Here is a 17,838-nt window from a genome sequence, read left to right as displayed (position 1 = left end):
CACACGCGGAAGTGAGGACGGCGGTCCCATTTGGATTACTTACCTTGCACATTATTTTCTTGGCAAATGTGAGTTTTTAATCTTAAAAATAAAAGCACCTGTTATACGTGACAATATTGCACTATCTCGAGCCTCTTTAATTTGAGATCCGCTGGGGACCTGGAGAGGGATAGGAAGCTGATCCATCCTTAGCAGCCCATACAACAGGCCCTATTGGGGAGCGGAGCAGGAGTGGAGAGGAGCCCCCTGGATATCTGATAAGGCTTATATTTTCAGACCTTGAGGTGAGCGGCTAGCACACATAGAGGGGCATAGAAGAAGCACCCCACCACTTTTAAGCACGGTGTTAGGTGAAGGAGCATCACCTTTGAAATTTCCCCACCTGGATACACTTCTTGGACTATTTATTTAATCTTCTTGATTTTTTGGAGCACCGAGGACACTTTAGTTATTTAGTGTATTTACTTATGCACCAGTTTATGCACTTAGCACTTTACCTGTCACCGACTGAATTTAAGGCACTTTAAGTGGTGTTACCTTAACCACTTACCGCCCGCCCGCCGTCATATGACGGCGGGACGGTGCGGCTATTATCCTGGGCGGACGTCATATGACGTGACCCAGTAAATGCACGGCAGGCGCGCGATCGCGGGCGCGCCGCCGTGCACTGCCGGTGTCGGCGTGTCCCCGGGACACAGCCGGTCACCGGCAGGGGGGAAACAGCCAATAGGCATGGCTGTTTCCCACGTGATCGGCTGTGTTCCAATGACACAGCCGATCACAATGGAGGCGCCCGGGAGATGACCGCGCATGCGCGATCGGGAGCGCGCAGCGCGGTCATGTCGGTGGCACTGTGTTCCGTAGGAACACAGCTGTCACCGGCGGTAGTAAACAGTCACTGACAGTGACTGTTTACTATGTGATCGGCTGTGAATCCATTCACAGCCGATCACAAAATGTAAACAAAGAGCAGTAACTGACTGTTACTAGCTCTTCTCCCCTCATACAGCTTCCAGTATGAGGGGAGAAGAGCTAGAAATAGTGAGTTACTGCTCTGTACCCCTGTAAAAAGTAAAAAGCACACAAATAAAGGTCCCCCACACACAGTCCTCAGCCCCCCCCCCAATGTCACCTGTCACCCAACAGTCACCTCATCAGTGCCCAGAAATTGACACCCATAAGGCTACGTTCACATGTGAGAGTAGCGATCGCAGGCAGAATAACCGCGATTCTGCCCGCGATCCGGAAATCATTTCAAATCGCGGGACGCCTGTGCGTTGCCCGTGATTTGCAATAGCACCCCAAACGCTGTGCGATGTTGCCGCCATTTCCGCCTGCCGAATCGCGGTAACATCGCACAAACATCGCATGATGCCCAAAAAAGGTACAAGAGTTTCTTTGGGGCGTCATGCGTTGTTAACGTGATGTTACCTCGATTCGGCAGGCGGAAATCGCAGCAACATCGCACAGCGTTTGGGGTGCTATTGCAAATCACGGGCAACGCACAGGCGTCCCGCCATTTGCAATGATTTCTGGATCACGGGCAGAATCGCAGTGATTCTGCCCATGATCGCTACGCTCACATGTGAACATAGCCTAAAGTTCACCGGTCACCAGAGACTGCCATCAGTACCGCCGTGCACCATCGCCCGTCACCTGTCACCCATCAGTGACCATCGCCCGTCACCTGTCACCCCATCAATCACCGTCACCTGTCACCCCATCAAACATCGTCACCTGTCACCCCATCAGTCACCGTCATCTGTCACCCTATCAATCATCGTCACTTGACACCCCATCAGTGATCGTCACTTGTCACCCCATCAATCATCGTCACATGTCACCCCGTCAGTGATTGTCATCTGTCACCCCATCAATCATCGTCACTTGTCACCTCATCAATCATCGTCGCCTGTCACCTCATCAATCATCATCACCTGTCACCCCATCAGTCATCGTCACCTGTCACCCCATCAGTCATCGTCACCTGTCACCCCATCAGTCATCGTCACCTGTCACCCCATCAGTCATTGTCACCTGTCATCCCATCAGTCATCGTCACCTGTCACCCCATCAGTCATCGTCACCTGTTTGTCATATACATGCAATCACTTACTGACCGCCTAACGACTATATGCGTCGGCCATTAAAAGCTAAATACTGGAGTTATGGCAGCAGATAGCCCCCATAACCCCGGTATTTTTTGAAACGGCGGGCGGTCGGCTTTCAGATAAGGGTGGTCCCAGTGGCGGATTCGCCGCGGAATTACCCTTACGGTGCAGGGGAAGAGGTGCCCCCCCCTCCTGCCGCGTCCCAGACGTTTTCCCAGCTTACCGGACCCGCCGGCAGCGGGGAAAAATATCCGGTCCCGGATCCTCAGAGACAGGAAGTCGAGTGAGGGCAAGATGGCCCTCACTCAACTCTATGGTCTTGGAGGACCGGAGCTACGTCAAAAGACGTTGCCTAGCAACCGGTTTAAAGGGCCGCTTTTTTTTTTGCTTTTTTTTTTTTTCCTCTTTCAACTATTTTTTTTTTTTTTTTCTTTTTTAGTGTAGTTGTGAGGTGTGAGGTCTTTTTGACCCCAGATCTCACAATAAAGAGGACCTGTCATGCCTATTTCTATTACAAGGGATGTTTACATTTCTTGTAATAGGAATAAAAATGATCAAAACATTTTTTTTTTTTAAACTGTGTAAAAATAAAAAAATAATAAATAAAATAAATAGGAAAAAAAAAAAAAAAAAATTAAAGCGCCCTGCCTCCGTTAGCTCGCGCGCAGAAGCAAACGCATATGCAAGTCCCGCCCACATATGTAAACGGTGTTCAAACCATACATGTGAGGTATCGCCGCGATCGTTGGAGCGAGAGCAATAATTTGAGCCATAGACCTCCTCTGTAACTCTAAGCTAGTAACCTACAGAAATTTTTAAAATGTTGCCTATGGGGATTTTTAAGTACCAATGTTTGGCGCCATTCTGTGAGCATGCACAATTTTGAAGCATGACATGTTGGGTATCTAATTACTCGGCGTAACATTATCTTTCATATTATGGAAAAAAATTGTGCTAAATTTACTGTTTTCTTATGTTTTAGTTCAAAAAAGTGATTTTTTTTTCAAAAAAATCGCATTTGGAAGACTGCTGCGCAAATATGGTGTGATAAAAAATATTGCAACGATCTCCATTTTATTCTCTAGGGTCTCTGCTAAAAAAAAATATATAATGTTTGGGGGTTCTAAGTAGTTTTCTAGCAAAAAAAAATGATTTTAGTTTGTAAACACCAAGTGTCAAAAATAGGCCCAGTCTTAAAGTGGATAAATGGACAACTTTGTGTAAAGCGCTACTTGGATGTTAGGCCTATGTATGTGGCCAGGCTGTGAAAAAGTGTTACACATGTGGTATCGCCATACTCAGGAGGAATAGCAGAATGTATTTTGGGGTGCAATTTTTGCTATGTACATGCTATGTGTTAGAAATATTGCATAAATGGACAGCTTTGTGTAAAAAAAATGTGTTTTCATTTTCTTTCCACATTTTCCAAAAACTTGTGGAAAAAAATGACATATTTAAAAGACTCATTATGCCTCAAAAATTATACGTTGGGCTGTTGGCTTTCCAAAATGGGGTCATTTTATGGGGGTTGCCATTGTCCTGGTGCTCCAGGGCCTTCAAAAGTGCGATAGGTTGTCAGGAAATTATATGTGTAATTTGTGCTCCTAGAATGCCGGACGCTGCTACTTGGATGTTAGGCCTCTGTATGTGGCCAGGCTGTGAAAAAGTCTCACACATGTGGTATCGCCATACTCAGGAGGAGTAGTAGAATGTGTTTTGGGGTGTAGTTGCAAGTATACATGTGCTGTGTGAGAGAAATAACCTGTTAATACGGCAATTTGTAAAAAAAAATAAATAAAAAATAAAAAATCTTCATTTTGCAAAGCATTGTGGGAAAAAAATTACAACTTCAAAAAACTCACCATGCCCCTTATTAAATACCTTGGAATGTCTACTTTCCAAAAAGGGGTCATTTGGGGGGTATTTGTACTTTCCTGACTTTTTAGTGTCTCAAGAAATGAGATAGGCCTTCAGTACATCAGGTGTGATCAAGTGTGATCAATTTTCAATGATTCGCACCATAGCTTGTGGACTCTATAACTTTCACAAAGACCAAATAATATACACTTACTTGGGTTATTTTTACCAAAGATAAGTAGCAGTATAAATTTTGGCCAAAATTTGTGAAGAAAAATTACTAATTTGCAAAATTTTATGACAGAAACAAAGAAAAATGCGTTTTTTCACAATATTTTCAGTCTTTTTTTATTTATAGCACAAAAAATAAAAAACCCAGTATTGATCAAATACCATCAAAAGAAAGCTCTATTTGTGTGAAAAAAAGGACACAATTTTTGTATGGGTACAGTGTTGCATGACTGAGTAATTCTCAGTCAAAGTGTGAGAGCGCTGAAAGCTGAAAATCGGTCTGGGCAGGAAGGGGGTGAAAGTGCACTGTAGGCAAGTGGTTAATTTATTTATGTTTATTCTTTCACCATTTAATTAATTTCCATGATCGAAAGTGATCGACCAGTAACAACATATATGATTCCCGTTTACTTATATTGAAAGGATATATGCAATACAAAAGAGTTTTTTTTTTTTTCGTTACAAATATAACGTATACATATACACTTTGGTTGAAACGGTAAAAGTTTTTGTTTCTGATCCATCGACATTAGCCAGGCCTACTGTTGAAATCAACTGTAAAGTTGAGTTCACTAATGGCACCAATGTCGAGTGATCTTTCCTGAAAACAACCAGTTTCAGCCGAAATTCTATACGTGTATAGCCAGTTTTAGGAAAATTCTCGTACATCAGACTACAACTTCGGAAGTGATGTATTGTAATGTAATCTTTAACCACCTCCTACCCGCCATTGACAAATGACGGTGGCAGAGTGTCTCTCTTGTTCTGGGATGATGTCATATGATGTCATCCCACTCTCGCCCCCTTGCACACTTGTGGGGGCAATCGGCGGTGTGCTGTGTGCCTGGGTCACCACGCATCACCGATCTTGGTAAAGAGACAATAATGAGGCTCTTTACCACTGTGATCAGCTGTGTCCAATCATTAACTATAATGTGTGTGTGTTATTTTTTTTTTTTTGTTTTTTGTTTTTTTTTTAATGAAAAGGCTAAATATATTTTCTCACACTACAGCTGTGCGGTCACGTGACACCCCCCCCCCCCTTCTCTGCTCTTCTTCCCTGATCTATGTAGAGAAACGGGAGGGGCCGAGATTTCCCTGTGACGTCAGCCGGCCAGCAGAGATCACATGACCGCACAGTGGCGGTGTGGGAAAAGGTATTTAGCCTTTTCATCTTTTGAAAAACACACACACTATAGTTAAGGCCATCATAATCCGGAAGGGATACATGTATTTTTGCTGCATATTGCAGCTACAATATCTCACAAAAGTGAGTACACCCCTCACATTTTTGTAGATATTTTATTATATATTTTTATGTGACAACACTGAAGAAATGACACTTTGCTACAATGTAAAGTAGTGAGTGTACAGCTTGTATAACAGTGTAAATGTGCTGTCCCCTCAAAATAGCTCAACACACAGGCATTCATGTCTAAACTGCTGGCAACAAAAGTGAGTACACCCCTAAGTCAAAATGTCCAAATTGGGCCCAATTAGCCATTTTCCCTCCCCTATGTCATGTGACTTGTTAGTGTTACAAGGTCTCAGGTGTGAATGAGGAGCAGGTGTGTTAAATTTGGTGTTATCGCTCTCACTCTCCCATACTGGTCACTGGAAGTTCAACATGGCACCGCATGGCAAAGAACTCTCTGAGGATCTGAAGAAAAGAATTGTTGTTCTACATAAAGATGGCCTAGGCTATAAAAAGATTGCCAAGACCTTGAAACTGAACTGCAGCATGGTGGCCAAGACCATTCAGCAGTATAACAGGACAGGTTCCACTCAGAAAAGACCTCGCCATGGTCGACCAAAGAAGTTGAGTGCGCGTGCTCAGCGTCATATCCAAAGGTTGTCTTTGGGAAATAGACGTATGAGTGCTGCAAGCATTGCTGCAGAGGTTGAAGAGATGGGGGGTCAGTCTGTCAGTGCCAGGCAATACGCCGCACACTGCATCAAATTGGTCTGCATGGCTGTCGTCCCGGAAGGAAGACTCTTCTAAAGATGATGCACAAGAAAGCCCACAAACAGTTTGCTGAACACAAGCAGACTAAGGACATGGGTTACTGGAACCATGTCCAGTGGTCTGATGAGACCAAGATAAACTTATTTCGTTCAGATGGTGTCAAGCGTGTGTGGCGGCAATAAGGTGAGCAGTACAGGGACAAGTGTGTCCTGCCTTCAGTCTAGCATGGTGGTGGGAGTGTCATGGTCTGGGGCTGTATGAGTGCTGCATGCATTGGGGAGCTACAGTTCATTGAGTGAATCATGAATGCCAACATGTATTGTGACATACTGAAGCAGAGCATGATCCCCTCCCATCGGAGACTGGGCCACAGGGCAGTATTCCAACATGATAATGACCCCAAACACACGCATGTCTCCAGACCTAAACCCTATTAAGCATCTATGAGGAATCCTCAAACGTAAGATGGAGGAGCACAAGATCTCTAACATCCACCAGCTCCGTGAAGTCGTCATGGAGGAGTGGAAGAGGACTCTAGTGGCAACCTGTGAAGCTCTGGTAAACTCCATGCCCAAGAGGGTTAAGGCAGTGCTGGAAAATAATGGTGGTCACACAAAATATTTACACTTTGGGCCCAATTTGAACATGTTCACTTAGGGGTGTACTCACGTTTGTTGCCAGCGGTTTAGATATTAACGGCTGTGTGTTGAGTTATTTTGAGGGGACAGCAAATTTACACTGTTATACAAGCTGTACACTCACTACTTTATACATTGTAGCAAAGTGTAATTTCTTCAGTGTTGTCACATGAAAAGATATAATAAAATATTTACAAAAATGTGAGGGGTGTACTCACTTTTGTGAGATACTGTAAACAGCAGTGAGAGGGATGGGAAGGAGGGGGAGAGATTCAAAGCAGAGAGCAGGCTGATACATAACCTGACCACGGAATCATGGCTCAGCAGCCATGATTACCGTGGTCAACACAGACAGGGGGGCACAGGAACAAGCAGGATCAACCAGGTATTTTACAATATAGGAAAGGACAAATTACACATCACAAGCACTGTGCTGTAGATCATGCATTAAAGTGATAATTCTTTTTTTTTCCGAATAAAATAAACATATTATACTTACCTCCTCTGTGTAGTGGTTTTGCACAGGGCAGCCCAGATCCTCCTTCTACTTGGGTCCCTGGCTGGAGCTCCTGGCCCCTCCCTCCTCTTGAGTGCCCCCATAGCAAACACAGCCTTCAAGGAAGCTGCAGAAATCTACAGCATGTCTGCATTTATGCATCTGGCTATGTAGCTCCATTCTGTGTTTCTATCCATCCCACCTGAGCTGTGGTACATAGAAATGAGTGAAAAGTCAAACTATGGCATTTAAATAAAGCTATAAAAAAAGTAAACAGTGTTCTGCACTTTAAGGGTTTGTTCACACTGTTTGTGGTGACCTGCATTTTTTCACATTGAATAGATGCAGGACACCACTAGGCCTCATAAAAAACAGTTTTCTATGTGCCCCTATTCAAACCACAACACTAGTGTTCTCCTAAAGCAGACCTTTCCCCCCTTATCTCTAAAAATCACAGCAACATACACCTCTGTACACTGATTTGAAATCTTACATTCATTAGTTACTGTAAATAAGCATGTTTTGATTTTTCACGCAATTACAGTTTTTCCCCTTCATGATTGAGTAAGGCACTGGTGATGTAACCAGGGTCCCACAGGTTCATCCTGGGAAGTTCCTCTCACATGTACCAAGAGGCAGACCCAGAGTTCCAGGAAGTAACGGGTGATGGTTTAATCTGCTCTTATTAAAAATGGGCACCATGAGAAGAATGGTGACGAAAAGGAAATTAAGGCATGCAAAGAATATAAAGCCTGCTATTATCTAGAATTATAGATGTAGATTGGCCTTTACTAATCATTTCTGAAGGTGCCTTTGTTGTAATTTATTAAGGGTAAAATAATTCTTTAAGGGTTTAGTTCTACTTTAACTGATATGGTTTGGGGAGGTTGAGCTAACAGCTTATTGTACAAAAAAATGGGAACCAGCTTAAAGTACAGTAAGCCCATATAAGGATATTGTATAGACAGCTCATGGTTTCTATTACTGAAAGACTTCAAGTAAAGTTAAAGATAGAACAGTACAGTAAAACCTTGGATTGAGAGTAACTTGGTCTGAGAACGTTTTGCAAGACAAGCAACATTTTTTTATACATTTTGACTTGATAAACAAGCGATGTCTTGATATACAATTAACATCACATCACAACAGTGTATAAAAGAGAAGAGAGGCGCCTCTAATTGTAGCAATATTGTTACATTTAGTGAAGGTACAACATTTAGCAACTCACATGGTTGATGACTAAAACAGGCACATCTAAGTATGCAGGCATCCAGGGTAGAGCTGTCTACATAGACCATCCTCCTCACTGCCATCCAGAGATGTATAGTAACTAAGTAGAACTACTTCACTACTGTACCTAAGTACCAAAAGGCGGTATCTGTACTTTCCTAGAGTAGAATTTTTTTCTCCTACTTCCACTTTTACTTCACAACATTTTTTCAATGATTTCAATACTTCTACTCCGATATTTTTTTTTGTGCTGCATAGTTACTCGTTACAATTATAAATATTACCACTGCCAGAACAGTAGATGGCAGGTTTCATGAAGCTCAAAACATGTGTATTATCAGCGCATACGAAAATAAAAGCTACTGTATGTATAAATAAAAGCTGCATTTGAAATAATAAAAAAACAATATGATGTTCAAACTTTTGACTTCTTTCTTTAATAACTACATAACACAGTACTTGTACTTTTACTTTCAGTACTTGAGTAGCAATTTTTTTTCAAAACTACTGGTACTTTTACTTTCAGTACTTGAGTAGCAAAATTTTTAATAAAACTACTTGCAATACTTAAGTACAAAAAATGTTGAATACTTTAGTACTTCTACTCAAGTCACTTTTTGATCGAGCACTTCCACTTCTACTCAAGTCACTTTTTGATCGAGCACTTGTACTTTTTCTCAAGTATGGGTTTCGAGTACTTTATACAACTCTGCTGCCATCGATGTCATCCCTTCCACCCTGCACTCCACGAGCACTTCAAGCCTTCGCTTTCAGATCGCTCTAATGCAGGGTAGTCTTCCTGGTCACTATTGCAGACTGACAGCGGTGAGAGCTGGCGGTGAGGAGGATGGTCTATGTGGACAGCTTTACCCCGGATGCCTGCATACTTAGATGTGCCTGTTTTAATCATCAACCATGTGAGTTGCTAAATTTTGTACCTTCATTGAATGTAACCATATTGCTACACTTAGAGGGGCCTCTCTTCTCTTTTATACTCTGTAGCTCCTGCTGGATTTTGCTTCTAATCCCCTTGTGGAGGCTGCCATTTGTGAATGGACGATTTATGGTTACACAACCTATCACATTGCTATAATCTTTTTATATGGACTATAAACTGAAGGATTTATGAAAAAATGGTGGAAAGAATCAACTGAGTTTCCATTATTTCTTATGGGGAAATTCACTTTGATATAAGAGTGCTTTGGATTACAAGCATGTTTCCGGAACGAATTATGCTCGCAATCCAAAGGTTTTACTGTATTATTTTACTTTAATGGCATCCCCGTCTTAGTCTGTAGGGTTCAATATTGAGTTGGCCCACCATACCATACCATAAATGTATTCTGCAGCAGGACAGCCACCCCAAACATGCAGCCAATGTCATCTTCAGCATTGAAGAACAAGGAATCCTGGAAGTGAAGGTTTAGCTCCTAGAGAGCCCTGATCTCAACATAAATTAGCCTGACTGGGATTACATGAAGAGACAGAAGGATTAGAGGCAGCCTGCATCCACCGAAGAGGTGTGATTAGTTCTCCAAGATGTTTGGAGCAACCTACTTGCCAAGTTCCTTTAAAAACTGTGTGCAAGTGTACCTAGAAGAATTGATGCTGTTTTGAAGGCAAAGAGTGGTCATACCAAATATTGATTTGATTTGGGATTCTCTTCTGTTTATTTATTTTCCAGTTTGTTAATTGATAACAATAAGCTAACTTTTGCATAGTACTGTATATGGGAACCATGGATACAGCTTTACCACCCTGAAATGGATGTTAACATCCTTAGATACCTTTAGACTGATGGGGGGTTGATTTACTAAAACTGAAGAGTGCAGATATGCATGGTCAAGCTTCTAACTTCAGATTGTTCGATACATGCATTTGCTACTTCAACACTTCATTGTTCTGATATGTGCCAATGTACTTGTATGAGAAAGTATCCTGGTCTCTTTGCATTGCTTCCTTTGTGTAAAATCCCCAGTGTTCCTGCCAGACCCTCTGCTTTCCTATTAAAAACTGACCACACTAGGCACATTATTGTCAGTTCCCTAGCTATGCACTCTCTTCCAATGATCACACTTGTCCTGACACACCTCCACTGCTCAGCCTGTCACTGGGAAGCTCAGTGTACTGCTGCTTCTCCTGCCCAAGCTCTTATGCAGCTGAGAACAGAGGGAATTTGATCACTTATTAAAAAAAAGGGAAAAAAGGTATTGATAATGTTTTTATTTTTTTTTTATCTATACAAATTTGTTTTGCCTTTTTCTATTTTCAAACTAAATGGTTTGTTTTACAAGGTGATCAGTTACAATCACTTTAAGTTTTGAAAAAAAAAAAACTGGAAGCTGATTTCTATGCAGAGCTGCACCAGATATTGCACTCTCCATTTTTAGTAAATAAACCTTATGGGGTCTTGGAAAGGGAGATACCCCTATGTTGGCCTGCTGCCCTTGCCACCTTGTAGACAATGACATGCTACTTAGTATCCACATTCCCTCAAGGAACAAAAACAGACAATCTTCCCCCTCTCTCGTTCCTTATGCCCCATACACACGTGCAGATTATCTGCAGACTTTTGTCTGCAGACTTACCAAAACCATATAATATGAGGTCAAACCTAAACACTTTCAATTTGTATGCAATCCGGCAGGCCCTTGCACTACATAGAAAAGGTAAATCTGCAGACAAAAGTCTGCAGATAATCTGCACGTGTGTATGGGGCATTATTCCTCTCTGTTTTGTCTTTCTCGTCTATCCATGTTTCTTATCACAATCTTTACTGGTGACTGCCCCATACAAACAAATGCAACGATTGCATATTTCCAGGTCCCATCCAATCCCCTAAAACCTGGTGTATAAGCACATATGACATGAAACCAGTAGATATTGATAAAAAAAGCTTTATTTTCGCAATCATATTACAATGATTGTAGACCTTTCTACTATTTTATTGAAACATGCAATCTGTACCTCATTTATCACACACTCAAACAGTTATACAATATAATTGGTTGGCACAGTGGTGTAGTGGTTAGCACTTTCACCTAGCAGCAAGAGGGTCGCTAGTTCGAATCCCAACCACGACACTACCTGCCTGGAGTTTGCATGTTCTCCCTGTGCCTGCGTGGGTTTCCTCCGGGTACTCCGGTTTCCTCCCACACTCCAAAGGCATGCTGGTAGGTTAATTGGATCCTGTATAAAAAAAAATTGACCCTACTATGTATGAATGAATGTGAGTTAAGGACCTTAGATTGTAAGCTCCTTGAGGGCAGGGACTGATGTGAATGTGCAATGTATATGTAAAGCGCTGCGTAAATTGACAGCGCTTTATAAGTACCTGAAAATAATAAATAATCAAACTGTTCCTATAATGGTTGTGTTTTCTCCCATAAATCAATTAAAAGATTAAAAAAGAAATGTTTATTCTTTCATAAAACAAATATATATATATATATATATATATATATATAATAAAAAAATAGGTATAAAACAGCATTTCAACTGTTTGAAAATGTACAAAATTAGAAAAAAAAAAAATCTAGTACTAGGAACCAATAGGAAGAATATGGAAAACCTTGATAGAAGAAAGTACTACCATGCCCCCAGTTATATGTTTAGAGCCAATATGCCAACGTGTCAACTTGTGCTTTATTTCCAGTTCCTGCAACTCATGAATCATTTGCTTGTCTGAAACCTTTCAAGCAAGAGTATAGCCATTAAGAAAAATCAGGCTGAAGAGAAAAGAGGATATAATCATGAATATGTTATTGTTCTCTTTGCATTTAAAATAAACAACAGCAATATAGGTAGTCAATACAGGACAAAGTTGAGAATAGAAAAATAGGTTTTAGGAAATTATAAGAACAAAAGATAATTCAACTATAAATGGTATACTGAGAAGCTTTATTTTCAGGCACACAACAAACATGTTATTCAGTAATGACTTTCCTAAAAGCTACCTGCTATTAGTATGCCTTCTTATTCTGCATAATAAGAAGTTGAAGGTATAAGACCCGGTTCACACTACTCCGTCTTGTCAGGCGACTTGATCGCCTGACAAGTGGCGCTCCATTCTGTGCAATGGAACCGTTCTAATCAGAGCGACTCAAGTCGCTCCGACTTAGAAAAAGGTTCCTGCACTACTTCTGGGTGAAGTCGGAGCGACTTGCATTGACTTCTATTATGAGAAGTTGTTTGCAAACCATGATGAAATCATGCTGCATGGGCGACTTCAACGTTGGAGCGACTTTGAGTCGCCCCGGTGTGAACCGAAGCTAAGGCTACTCAGTGGACGAGAAAGGATCAAAATTGTTTATTTAAGCATTTGAGGGTGTTTTTATGGTCTCATTTTTATGATCCAGTTGAAACTAATTATGATTTTTTTTGGCACGGAGCCAATTTACCTAATAGAAATTCCTTCATTGCCAATAAATTTGATAAAAATTGTGAAGTTTTTAACAAAAATCCAGAGGTCAGCTTTACATTCAAAAGAAAACTAGAAACAATAACTATGTTTGGAAGCTTTTTTATTATTATTATTTATTTTTTTTTAATTTGGAAGCTAAACAGTGTTCAAAATCATGGATTTTGGGGACAAAAATCTACAGACACATCTCCAAAACCTGAGCTTGTCCGTGGATATCATGGGCAGTTAGTAGCAAAACTGTGGCTAAGCTCAATTGACTTCTTTTGGCACTTGCACTTTATATACATTTAGGTTGCGCACTACTGATATTGAGTTTATTGATTTGAAGAGTGAGTTGAAAACACTTTTGAGTGTGAACGGCAACTGGTGTATTTATTTTATGTGAGGTATATTTTGTTATATTTAATTTTGTGAATGAGAGGTTGTGCTGAATATTATTAGCTGTTTTAGAAGCATAAAAAATGCCTTGAAAACCCAAAAATAAAAAAACAAATTACCATGTATTTTTAGTTGCCACATATACTACTTAAAGGGTTAAAAAAAAAGGCAATCAAATAGCTACAACCCATTATAACAGAAGATGAAATGCTAAAAGAAATCTTCAAACAACGACTATTGCTACTCTTCAAGCAACCACCCAACTTCAGACATATATTAGTCAGCAGGAAACTTTTTTTTGACAACAGGGCTACAAACAAGGAAACAAAACCTTTCAACAAACAATTCTGCAAATTCTGCAGCCACATCAAGCCATTAAAAAGGGTCACACACACACACACAAAGGGAAATGTTGTTAATACTTGATCATACAGCTGCACTTAATGTTGTATTTTCATGCAATGCATGCAACCAGGGATGTTACATTGGTGACATGGGACAGAAATTACACAGAGCAATTATTGCACTATTCGGGAACATCATTTCTTACACCCAGACCACAATATGGAGGACACGAATGTTTGGTTCTTAAATGGAAATTGAAAAACACTCTGGAAAGGAATCATTTTGAACTATAAATGACAATTCTGTTTAACATAAGAGATAATGGACAAAGTGAAGCTCTTCTTTCTAAATCCCTTTTTAGATCACTATCAGTCCTAATTGACATGTCTTGAAAATGTAATTGTTAGACCCCTTTTACACAGGCGTCATATGTTCAGTCATGTTTTTGCAAAAAAAAAGCGGATTTAGTTTACATCAGTTTTTCAGTTCAGTTTAGTTTATAATCATTTTTACATCCCTTTTTGCATGCACTTTGCAGCATCCTTACCAACCATGACTCTTTCCTGCTGTCAGTAGGGAATTCCTCACTGACAGCAGAATGTAAGCAAAAGAGCGATATCAAAAAATGTTTTTAAAAACAGTGTGCAGGTCCCCCCCAAACCATACCAAGCTCTTGGGTCTGGTATCGATTTTGGGAAGATCCTCCATACCAGACCCTTATCTAAACATGGAATCTGGCAAGCCAGAAAATGGGGTGACGAGCGTGCGCCCCCCTTCTGAACCATACCAGGCCACATACCCTCAATATGGGGGTACTTTGCTTGGGGGGGACCCCACAGGCAAAGCACCTTGTCCCAATAGTGACGAGGACAAAGTCCTCCTCCTCACAACCTGGCTTGAACCTGGTTCCGAAGGGCCTGGTATATATTGGGGGGGACCTCACACCGTTTTGTTTTCTTAAATTTTATTGCCAGATTTTTTTGTTACATTCTGCTGTCAGCAGGGAACCCTGCTGATAACTGATGATTCATCGATTGTTAAGGACACGGCAGCCGACCGATCCTTACCAATCATGACCGTTACTGGTTGTTAAGGAGGCCGGCAGCTGTCCCCTCCTTAACAACCAGCTAGTGACAACCTGTGGTAAGTTACTGCAGGCTTTCACTGCTAATATACTACATGACTTCATAAAATAACTCATGCAGTATTTTAGTAGCATTTTTTAATGAACGCTAAAAAACTTTTCTCTATCGCTCATTGACAGACGTAGTCTTCTTGATTCTCAAGAGCTGGGTTATGTTGTCTCCGCAGGAGTAGGACTAGGCAGAATGACAAAACGTTCTGGCTCCACCCTAGGGGGCAGTCCCTGAGGGTATATCCTCCCTCTCTCTGCTACAGGGAATCAGTTTTTTTCTGTCTAGTCAGGAGTAAGGACCTAAGTTCCTTGCTGGGATCTTTTGGTCCTGGCAAGACTTTTTTTCTTTAAGAAAAAGACATTTTTTAGGTAGTTTTCTCCAGTGTATTTTTCCTGTGAGATCTTCAAGCAAAAATGCCGGACTGGGCGACACTTGTGGTCACCCCAGCCGGCCTACGAGCGCGCGCAGACCATGGCATTGCGCTTGGTCGGCCGCGACATATTCAAGTAAGTATGCGGGGCCGGGCGACGGGCTGGATGTTGAGATCCAGTGGTCACCCCGGTTTCTGCCTAAAAGCGCGTGCAGACCAGTGCACTGAGTCGGCCGCGACAGAGTCCCAGCAAAGGGACTGACTTTGCGAGTTAAAAGCTCACTTGGACGCCAGGTACCAGAGAGTCGAGGCGTCCACAAACCCCCACCCCGGTGGAGAGGGTATTGTGAAGAGAGGGTGCCTGTCGGTTCGGTATGGTGAGTAAACGTTCCCTTTTTTCCTCATTATGAGGCAGTATATATTATGGGCCCCTCCATATATGGTTAGTATATATCTGATACTTACAAGTCCCCCTTGTAATACAGCATGTGTTTGTGGGAAGTGGACTTGGTTCAAGAGCTAACACTCTACCCAGCAGACTGTAACATTACAGTAGACATAGGAGGTATAATCCTACCTTATGTGCAGTGTATCTCTGTAGATCCATATGTCACCTCTCAGCAGAGTGCAGGTGGATGTGCTGGGAAGACGATATCGGCGGTCCGCCGCCATTTTGCCGTAGACCGAATGCATATATGTCCTCAGGTCACGCCGGCCGCCATGTTTTTGGAGTCTTATGTCTCTTATATGGGGGCGGCCATGTTTTGTGAGCCCAGCTTCCTCGTGGAGGGCTGGGAACGCCGGAAGGCGTACACAGGGGGCGGAGCCACGCCTTCTGCCCGGGAAAAAGCAAACAGCTCCTTCCAGTCTGTGTAAGACAGACGCTGGCTGCAGTTTGTTGGAAACTGCACTGCATCGGTTGGTGAGCCTTGGGGGTCCCTCTCTCTCTCTCTCTGGGATCGAGAAGCAGGTACTCTGAGGGGCGCTATTGCGCTAGGGGGAGACACACAAAAAAAAAAAAAAAAAAGAAAAAGTTTTTTTGTTTTTGCTGGCAAAAGTGTCCTGTATTAACATGGACCCTGCCACTCATGTATCTCCTCCGGATCCCCTCGAGGGGTCTGCGGGATCCTCCAGCACACCATTGACAATTGAATCTTTGTCAGCTATTATGGAAACTTTTGTGTCCCGGGTGGAAGTGGCTTGTCAGGGACAGGGCGCAAGAAAGCGACCCCCGCCTAACCCCTTATTATCTGAAACCTCGGATTCAGACTCTGAGCCTATTTCTGCAGTTGCAGGTACTTCATCTGGTATTGGTGTCTCGGGTCCTGTCTCTTCAGACAGTGAGGAGGATGTTTCGGCATCCGCCATAGCCCGAGAGGAAGCGTTGGTAAACGCACTCATTGTATCTGTTCAAGAGACTTTAAGGTTACAGGGTATTCCATCAGAAATAGCTGAAACTGAGATCCCTTTTGGGACTAAAAAGCGCATCAAAGTGGCAAAGGTTTTTCCATTGCCCAAATGTTTTGGCAATCCAATCGATGAAGAATGGCGTCTGCCAAAACGCACTTTTAATATTTCTAAACGCATTGACAGGCGTTATCCGTTTGAGGAAACCCTTATTAAGAAATGGACAGAACCACCTGTGGTGGATTCACCTATTGCTAGATTGAATAAAGCCACGGTTATTCCTTTAGAAGACGCTCCGTCTTTTAAAGATCCAGTGGATCGCAAGATAGAAGCTATGTCTCGCACCATGTTTTCCTTGATTGGATCAGCTTTCAGGCCAATAATTGCTATTGGTCTGGTTTCGCAGGCTGTAACTGAATGGACCAAGTGGTTACGCCGGGACTTAGAAGAAGTCCCTCAGGCGGTATCAGATTTGTTGGAACAAATGATACAGGGGTTACAGTTTGTATGTGATGCGGCGTTAGACGCCACTCCATTAATGGCGCGAGCATCAGTCTCAGCAGTGGTTCTCAGGCGTACACTGTGGCTAAAAGGTTGGATAGCCGACCAAGGTTCCAAAAAAGCATTGGCTAATATCCCCTTTTCAGGAGAGCGTCTATTTGGAGCCAACTTAGATGAGATCATTAAGGATCTCACCGGTGGAAAAAGCACCTTTTTACCGCAAAATTTTAAAGGTAGAGGAACTCGTCAAAGACGAGGGCCTTCTTTTTCTGCTCACAAGAGGTTTTTTCGTCCAGCGGGTGAAAAAACTAAGTCCTCCAAAGCTCCTGCAGGAGGCGTCAGGGGTCGTTGGTCGGGCAAGCAAAAGCCCGCCCCCTCCAGACCTGAAGATAAACCATCCAAAGCCTGAAGGTGCGCCCCCACCCATAACTGGGGTGGGGGGACGTCTTCGCCGGTTCCCGGATCCATGGCTTTCCAGAATCCCGGACAAATGGGTTTGCGAAGTCATAAAGTCAGGGTACAAGATCGAGTTTCGATCTCTCCCACCGGCGCGATTCTTCCCTTCCAATATCCGACTATCTCCGGATCGTCTAGAAGATCTGCGGAGAGCAGTCACAGATCTACTACAACAAGGAGTGGTAGTCCACGTTCCTTGGATAGAACGGTTTCAAGGGTTTTATTCAAACCTGTTTACAATACCCAGGAAAGAGGGCAAAGTGCGTCCAATTCTGGACTTAAGAGCGCTCAAT

Source organism: Pelophylax lessonae (assembly GCF_965119305.1).
Source record: "Pelophylax lessonae genome assembly, chromosome: 1".
Taxonomy (NCBI): Eukaryota; Metazoa; Chordata; class Amphibia; order Anura; family Ranidae; genus Pelophylax; species Pelophylax lessonae.
The sequence above is the reverse complement of the archived record's forward strand: the minus strand, read 5'-3'. Positions refer to the sequence as shown.